Source organism: Vigna umbellata, chromosome 6 (assembly GCF_029865625.1).
Source record: "Vigna umbellata cultivar VRB3 chromosome 6, Vumbellata_1.0, whole genome shotgun sequence".
Taxonomy (NCBI): Eukaryota; Viridiplantae; Streptophyta; class Magnoliopsida; order Fabales; family Fabaceae; genus Vigna; species Vigna umbellata.
Window position 1 is genome coordinate 2,578,492 of NC_142170.1, and position 9,669 is coordinate 2,588,160.

At 33.0% G+C, this 9,669-nt stretch overlaps 1 long non-coding RNA gene across 4 annotated transcripts; it reads left to right on the forward strand.

Annotated features, from left to right (window-relative positions):
• The first annotated feature begins 6,947 nt into the window (after positions 1-6,947).
• LOC148196572 (uncharacterized) lies at positions 6,948-9,066 on the forward strand. Of its 4 annotated transcripts, none has more exons than XR_015780124.1 (4): positions 6,948-7,790; positions 8,036-8,174; positions 8,286-8,705; positions 8,857-9,066. It is a non-coding gene; the product is annotated as an uncharacterized LOC148196572 (long non-coding RNA). The 4 variants fall into 4 exon arrangements; XR_015780122.1 differs by having other exon boundaries at positions 8,344-8,705; XR_015780123.1 differs by having other exon boundaries at positions 6,948-7,179; positions 7,389-7,790; positions 8,036-8,705.
• Positions 9,067-9,669: the final 603 nt, after the last annotated feature.

Below are 9,669 nucleotides of genomic sequence, written 5' to 3' on the forward strand. Positions count from 1 at the left end.
CAAAGAAATTGGAAGTCAACAAATGGGTTTACTTGCTGTACGGTTTAAGGCAAAGTCCGTCATAAACGAGGACCGATTCTTCCACTCTTCAAATTTTAATATCTGTTTAATAAATGTACAAAATCAAAATATCATTCTTAACCCAGTGAAATAGTAACCAGTTTACATTATCGGATAAAATAATGTATATATATAAAAATTTTGTAAGATTAAATTAAATTTAAAATTTATTTTTTAATATAATATTAAAATTATAAATTATAAATTATAATTCATCTGTTCTTGTATATTTAAAATTATTTTATTTTTAGTGATATGAGATTTCTAGCCTATCCTATAAATCTTTAAAATAATAAGTTTATATGTTATTTTTCTGATTTATTATTTCTTTTGTAATGGTTGTCCAACCTTGTTTACTACTTTTCTGTATTATATGTTTAATAGTTTTTAATTAAATATTTGATTTGATAGAATCCACAGTTTTACTAAGCAATTATTATTTGGTTAAAATATAATTTTTTTAATATATTATCTCTATATTATTATATTTCTACATTTTAAGTTTATAGGTTATATATATCAAATACAAAGAATTCATATTTTCTAATAGATGTTTTTTATGGTAGTGATGTAACATTTCAAAATATAGTATAAACTAGAGAAGAGAGTCACCACATACATGATAAGGTAGAACAGTTGTCCATCTAGAATATAAAACAGTCCCTCTGCTCACATCCATAGGATGATCATTGCAGAAGAAAGAACACTAATACATACAAAACACAAACACACAACAGGGTAAGCTAGTTTAAACAAAGATTAATCATATATTTATTTACTAAGTTTCATACATTCATACATATTCATTCACATCACATAAACTATTCATACATGACACCACACTGACTTTGACTATCCGGATTTAGAATGATTGTCGAGCTATGGCGGGTCGTGCACTCGTGGTGGCTTGTACTGCTTTGCAAAGCTATTGCCAATGGGTTTCACCCTACCACACTCACGAGGTTAGTCTATACCACGCCTTGGAGCATACTTGAAGCCCCAAAGACTAAGAACTCCTGCTACTCCTCACGACATGGATCAATACTCTCTACTTGAGAATGAAAGACCACTGGAGTTTTAGGATAACCCCCAAGACTAAGCTCATGCATTCATTCTAAACATACTTGAATCTCAACAAGAGAGTTCACTTTGGATCACAACATAGGGCACCACCATGTAACCTCTCCGTGAGGTTCATGGAATTACGTCCATCAACCATAATTTGAAATCACATATTTTCACTTTGGAACATAACTTATAACAATAATCAATGATGTAATGTAAGACAACTCAAACATACTTCATAGTGCACTCAAATATTCATTTAAAACAACTTAGAACTAAAAGAAAAGAGTGAACTAAACTTGGACCAACTCAACCACCAATTACCAATTCTAACTATTTTTCCCAACTTCAAACACCGCTAGATTGTTTTGTAAACCTAATTAGACTTGACTAAGTGATTCTAAACCTTCCTAACATCAATCTAAGGTGTTTATGAACCAATTCCTACTCTAAAAATTTCTCAACTTAAAGACTCAAATTCAATTCTACCACTTACCAGCTGAAGAACAAGAAACTGATCGATCAAGATCGTAGCTCTCGACGCCAGGATCGCTTAGGCACCTCCTGATCGTCAAACAGTTAGCTCAGTTGGGAGGAAATCTAGAGAGAAACGAGAGAAAGAGTAGAGAACAATGTTTTAGAGTGATGAAGTATTTTAGATAATGAACCAAGCTTTAGAAAATTCTATTTATATTATAAGATTATTTTTAAAGTAAAAAGCTCGTCTCATTATTTTAATATATCTATGTACTCTAATACTCTATTTTCTAGGTTCTTACAAGTTGTAATTCTTCTTTTAAATTTAACATTTTATTGTTATTTTGTTTAGATTATTAAAATTTTATATTATATTCTTCATTTAGAATTATTATTTTAAACCATTGTTATAAAGAAAAAAGAGTTATTAATAGAAAATTTTGAGACACTTGATCGGAGGTGATGCCCGCCCTCTAAGTGGAAAACGAACTTACGACTGCACTTCAAATAATAGTCCAAATTTTGTAAAACTAGTTCTTGAAAGTGGAAATCGAAATTGCACTCTGTTTAGATATTATCCTAAAGTTATGTAAAAGTATATGTTAATTTCTCATAACGCCAAGTAAAAGTGCGTAAAGTTTTATTTAGATTATATATAAAATCTTAGTGTTTAGTAAATGAAAAAATTAAATTTCATATATTAAACAAATAGTTTAATAATTAGAATTTTATAATTGTTTGATTTTATATATAATAACAAATTTAATATTTTATCAAATAAAATTTATAATTATATAATTTTTAATAATAAAAATTTAATAAGTATAATTATGTAATTATATATCAGTGTCCTTACTAGAAATGAGCATATTTCTTCTGAAGGAAAAAAGTACATTTCTTAGGTGTTGAACTCCTTATTTTCTAGGTATTGTACTGCATAAATAATTAAGTTGAATAAACGTACGAGAAATATATTGAGGTTGCCATTGTACTGCATAAATATTTGATGAATCCAACTATTGAAGATTGAAAACTTGAAGATTAGCGGTTTAGGATGTATGGTCTTATTAATTAGATCATGTCTATGTTAGTTTCTTTGTATAGTTTGATTTCATCGTTATCTTTACAAATCTACTTTAATTTGATTTAGCACTTAGCTTCACGAAGATTTTCATTCATCAAAAAATGTTTTTAATATGATAATAAAATATTCACATCTATTTAATAGAAAACATTTTTATAGATTAGATATTTGTTTTGATTGACTAAGATTACTTACAACCTTTATCAGTTTTTAGGAAAAGATTTTAGTATGTTAAAATAATTTTCAATAGTTGAACTTTTCTATACTTTCAAAATGTTTTAAGCTACTCTATATTTCTATATTAATATATTAAAATGTAGTTTGAATCCATCAACTTTGCGAGTAACTAATATTAACATATTAAAAAAAGTTTTAATTTATTAAAATTCACAATACCTCGTCCCTTCGTTAGCACAACTTTTTGTGTGGAACTATGAGGCCGATAAGTATCCACCACCAGGCCCGTTAGGTGGTTGGGTATCATAGTCATCATGCCCTTCATTTTTGTTTCATCGACAAGCTGATTCCTTAGACTGTGGAACAAGTCTTCTTCAAATCTCACCTTAGTTGCATGTTGCACCATGTAACATAAAAAACAAAAAAAATTCAGATTTTCTCAAAAGTATCATACCTATTAAGAAATTCTACACTTACCACATTGATAACTAACCAGATTATATGATAAATAAACATTCACACTATTTTCAGAAGGAAGTTTGCAAAGAATTTGTTCCAAAATTCTAACAATCCTCTTATCTTCTTTGGACAGGATCTCCTTAGGCCATTCCTTACCTAAGAAGGTTATCCGTCAATTAGAAGGAAGGCTTCAACTTTTCATTTTCATTATATAAATATGATCGGCCAATCGGGTTTACATCTATCTTAAGGAACTCATTCTTGAACTTCTTAAAAGATTGAGAATATGTACTAAGCAAGCAAGTACTCGACCTACTTACGAAAGATAATCATGTAATCAGATTCCTTGGTTGTGTATGGTAAAAATGAAAGAAACATTCAAGCAGAGGGGATATATAAATGGCTCATCATATTAATATAAATGTCAGTAGTAAATCTTAACTGTTTGAATGAAGTTATATTGGTGTAACATTTAGGAGACGAAGAACACCTATTGTAAACTCGTCGAAAGGTAGTTGAATGTGAAGTTGTAGGAAAAAAGATATGTACATGTAAAAAAATTCCTTCCCATAACCCTCTCGGACATGACAAACATTATCTATGGTGCTTACCCTCCTAAAAGACATTATATTCTCTGATGCCTCACTCTCAAGCATATATATAATATTCAACTAAGATTTCATTATTATCGACCACCTAAATTTGGAAAAATGTCTCCTCACCAAGGGATCTACCCACTTGTATCCTTCCGAGGTAGTTTGTCCTCGACATGCTCCTTAAGAGGATCCTCCTTATTTTCAGTAATCATCTCTATTTCTACCCTTAGAACCCTAGATGATGATACATCAAAGGACATTGAAGTCTGATTACTGTCACTGTCTGTCTCCTCCTAAAAACCTATGTTTGATCCACTATATGACAAATTTTTTACTAGTTTGTTCTCAAGTGAGGAACTTCTCCTACAAGATATTGGCAGTAGAGAAAATTCTCATAAACTTGGTGCTCAACTAGGGCAAATGATCCCCATATTAATAGCAAAACTTAAAATCCTTTCGTCTTCCTACCTTTTCATTTCAACCCTTAATATCTCTTTCGTTTTAGCACCCAGGGGATGTGACTCTTCACCTTCTTAGCATCGTTTCGTTTGATGTGTAACTTGATAGCCAATTACCTCCCACATTAAATCAATCCTAGCACTTCGTCATTGCAACCTCTTTATTGCTATGATTTTTGAGACTAGAAGGCTACTATACCTACAAGGCTACATAAACAAAGAAATACAAATTTTCTTTGCACATAACCACAATGACAAAGACATAAGTCTGACATGATGGTGGCAATTTACAAGACTTCAACATCCAATGAGTTAAGTCTAAAGGGCTACTGTACTATACATAATCGAATACCATTTGACCATGTCATTATATACCATGTAATCATCTAAAGACATCTTGATTACCCATACCTAAGTTTACCTAGCACATATTATTTCACTACAAGAATGATTGAGATTACCGACGGTCATAATTCGTCGGTAATGTAGAAAATCCGTCGGTAATTAGCATTTATCGACGGCCAACATACCGTCGGTAAAAACGTTGTCAGTAAACTTTACCGACGGATCTTTCATCCGTAGGTAATTACCGAAGGTTTTTGACCGTCGGTAAAGCCTTCGGTAATTACCGAAGGATCTAGGCCTTCGGTAAATCCTTCGGTAAATGTCGCGACCTGGTTCATCTTCTTCCTCTTCCTTCGTCGCTGTGTCAATTTTTTTTTTTCATTTCCACGAACTCCGCCACCAAAACGGCATCACGTGAATAACCATAGGGAATCATGGAGAGTTGAGCTCGATGGAAAAGTTTAGGACTGGTGATATTGTGTCATTTTATCATAGAGAGTTGAGCTCGCCGGAAAAATTTAGGACCGGTTTAGGACCGGTGATGTTGTGTCATTTTATCATGCAGAGTTGAGCTCCCCGGAAATGTTTAGTACCGGTGATGTTCCTAATCGCACAAATAAACTCTACAACAGCCCACCAAAAAACTTGAGCTTGTCGGAAAAGTGGAGCTCGCCAGAAAAGTTAAGAGCATCCCGTGATGGTGGAGACTATCTTGCGATGGTGGAGAGCAACCTGCAATGGTGGAGAGTTGAAGCCACAAGACGGTAAGGAGAAATGAGTAGTGGTGGTGTGAAACTGAGTTTGGTAAAGAAAATGAGGAGAAATGAGCGTCTTTGCCACATATATTGACACTGGAGGCAGAATTTGGGCGGGAAAATTCCCGCTCTTTTTACCGATGGACATGGACCTTCGGTAAATTCGTCGATAATGTCGGTAAGTGAAATAATGGGTGGGAAAATTCCCGCTTTTTTTACCGACGACCAAAAGCCTTCGGTAAAACCGTCGGTAAGTGACATTGACATTATCGACGGATTTACCGATGAAACATGTCCGTCGATAATGTGTATGTCAGTTACCGACGGATTACCGAAGACTTTTGGTCGTCGATAAATAAAATTCAAAATCCGTCGATAATGCCGTCGGAATGAAAATTTACCGACGAAAATGTATCCGTCGGTAATATTAATAATTTTTGTAGTGTTTGATTCTTCACCATAACAGATTGGTCAGATACATATGTCGAATACATATCGACTAACCATTATTAGCACACAAGGGACAACTAGCTTAAGATCATTATTAAGGTTTAACTGAGTAGATTAATTAACTAAGGACTAATCCAGGTAATTAATCACATGGATCATGTTCACCTAAGGAAAAAACTCATAAATAATAATATCAATAGCATAATTTACAAGGTAACAATTTACGTTCATTAATTACCGCATTTACTGTTTGTTGAGGAACTTAGCTTACTTAGGCGTCGAAGTATCTTTTGTAGGCACAACCTTTACTCAGCTAAGGAAGGATAAGTATCCACGAAATTGGTGGCTTAGAGCTTTTGGAGTGTTTATTAGAGTCTTTATAGGACATATCCGACCTTGTAAGAACAAAGTTCATTTTTTCATTTTATGACCTTTAATTAAAATAAAAAATTTAATGTAGTTTTAAAATATTTTACTTTCACTTTAAATCATAAAAAATATATAAAATATTAAATATTTTTTCTATTATTTATTCGTAAAAAATATTTATTTCGAGTCAGAATAAAATCAGGATTGAATAATCACGGGTTGTAATGGCCTACCAAGCCTATTCACTAGTGGAAAAATAACATTCTATAACAAGACATATTATAACGTAGTTATGAAATCAGTCATAATATCGAATGCGGTGGCAAACTTGTAAATAATTTCAAAACATATTATAACGGAGTTATGAAAATCAGTTATAGTATAAAACGCAGTGGCAAACTTGTAAATAATTTCAAAACATATTATAACGGAGTTATGAAAGTCAGTTATAGTATAAAACGCGGTGACAAACTTGTAAATAATTTCAAAACTTATTATAACGAAATTATAAATATCAGTCATGATATAAAATGCGATGACAAATTTGTAAATAAATTAAAAATATATTATAACGAAGTTATTGACCTATGTTATAATATATGAGTTTGGTAATATATTATGCCTGATGTTCAAAAATTGGTCATAATATCTCTTCATTTCATCTTGTGAAAACCTAATGACTTATTCCTTCTTTCTCGACGCCAATCCTCATCAACCTAACACCACACTTTAGTAGGGTCTTGACTCCATCCACGAGCCGATCTTCACATCTTCATTCAGCATTTCTTCTCTCGCGAGAAACACTCTCATTTCCACAGATTCACTCATTTCACCCTGGCGAGCATCAGAAGCTTCTCACTCTCTCTTGAGAGAGTTCTTAAGCCGTAAGTCTCCATTTCTCTTCACAGATCTGCATTTTCGCTTCACTCATCATCCAACCACATCTACTGCTAGGGTTTCTCACATACCTTCATCTTTTTCGCCTTTACCTTCGATTCCACCAATTGAAACATCATTTTCCACATTTTCTACCGATTATAATCACATTCTACCGATTATAATCCCTTTCCACCGATTAAACGTTGATTTGAAGGATGTTGTTGCGGCCGAGGTTATCGCGGGGAGGGCAGTGGACCTGAAGACGGACTTGGCGAGGTTACAGCACGATTTGATATCGGAGATGACTACGTCAGAGGAGGCGAGGGCGGATGCTTCTGAATTGAGGAAGGATTTAGGGGAGAAGGAGTCGTTGGTTGAGTCTCTGGAGAAGGAACTTACAGCTTTGAAGAAGGTGAAGGCAGAGGGTGAGGTTATGGTTAGGGATTTGGAGAGAAAGATTGGAGTTCTGGAAACCAAGAAAATTGAGGAAAGGAACAAGAGGATTAGGTTCGAGGAGGAGATGAGAGATAAGGTCGATGAAAAGGAGAAGGAGATCAATGGTTTCAAACAGACGTTGGTGGAATTGGAGAAGGTTACTGCTGAGATATACGTCTAGGTAAATAGCTTACTCATTTTATCCTTACGCTGCTCTTTTGATTTCATCTCTAATTGGGATTTTGGTGTGTTGTATACTTTCCGCATGCTAAAAATTGGGGATGAAGGGGACTTTTGTCTTGCTAAAATGTTGACATATGATGATCTTGCTTCCTCAATGAGTGATATTGCCAAACTATTTTTTTGTTCACTGTTTCAACATTTTTTGTCTAAATTAATTTCTGTTTGTTCTTGCTCTAAACTTAGGTCATTAGGACTCCAAGTTATATGTGCCCAGAATCACACCTGGGAGACTTTGTACTGGAAAAATCACTCGTTGAGAATCCAGAATCTAATGCATTGTCTAATTCTTGCTTTGCTGGATCTTATGGATACATAGCCCTAGGTAATAGTTGATTACACCATTGTCTTTTGTTATTCATCTCATTCTTTTGTTATGCAAACTTTTAATACCCAGATGAAATTTTAGTTTAATCTAATCAGAATTTTGTTCCAGAAACCTCTAAGTATCTTGTCCAAGTGTTAACCATGGATTGACATTTCTATGATTTTAGAGTATGCATACTCACTAAAGGGCACAGAGAAAACTGATGTGTACAACATAGGAATGGTGTTTATGGAATTTGTTACTATTAAAATGCCAACAGATGCAGCTCGAGATAGCCATACACTATATACAATGTTAGGAAGTTTCCTTGCAATCGTTACACTCGCTGCATGACATCCTCCACTAGCATTGATCTTAATCTTGCAAGGAAGGAAATGATCATCCTTGGGACACAGTATGCAAGGGAAATGAAGAAGGGTGTCTTTAATGTCATGCACTATCTCATGCCTAAGCGCCAAATCCTATCCCTGCACTCTGGCTGCAACATGGGAAAAGCTGGGGATGTTGTTCTCTTTTTTGGACTCTCAGGTATAACTCTGTTGGATCATCAAATAAGTGTTAGAACCAGAAATTTACCAGTCTTGTTACACAAAACTTTCGTATTCCAGAAATGGATTTTGTCCTCTTCCATTTTGCAGCACTAATTAATGGACCTTTTTTCTACAATTGTTCATATTAGGTACTGGAAAGACCGCTCTGTCCACGGATCATAATAGGTATTTAATTGGAGATGACGAACACTGTTGGAGTGAGAGTGGTGTCTCAAACATTGAAGGGGGTGCTACGCCAAATGCATTAATCTGGAGAATGTTGTCTTTATTGTAAATGTTTTATTAATAACTCGCCTTTTTTAGCTCTTTTTACGCATTAAGAAAATTATATTGGCAGAGCTTGAAACTTTTTGTATATATAACGTAGAAATAAACTTTATATTCATATATATATATATATATATATATATATATATATATATATCACTTACCATTATTTTCATTATGGTTAATAAAAATATTTTTAGCAATATAGTGTTAAAAATTGAGCATCATTGTTTGCCTTTTACTAATAATTAGTGTTTATCTACTCTAGTTGTATTTAGTATTCGTTAAAAGTCTATATTAAGGTAGAAGCTAATTAACTAATACTATTATATTTTCATAGCATGTGCATTTGATTTTAAAAATATGAATACTAATTATTTACCGACTTTAAGGATGAAACTTAAAAAATCCAACCTCAATTTGCAAAACTCCTGATGCAGATAGTTCATTTGATTTGCACTATATTTGGAGCATAAACAATAAAGTGGACTAAATTACAGGAAAAATTGGAGCATAAAAACATGATAAGTAGTTAGTTATAAATCAATTTTTATTGTAATAACAAATTATTACAATAAAAAAATTGTAATAATCAATTTTTTTTTTAAAAAAAAAACATATATTATAACGTACTAAGTCATGGACGTCATAATACGTTAGTGTTGAAAACACCA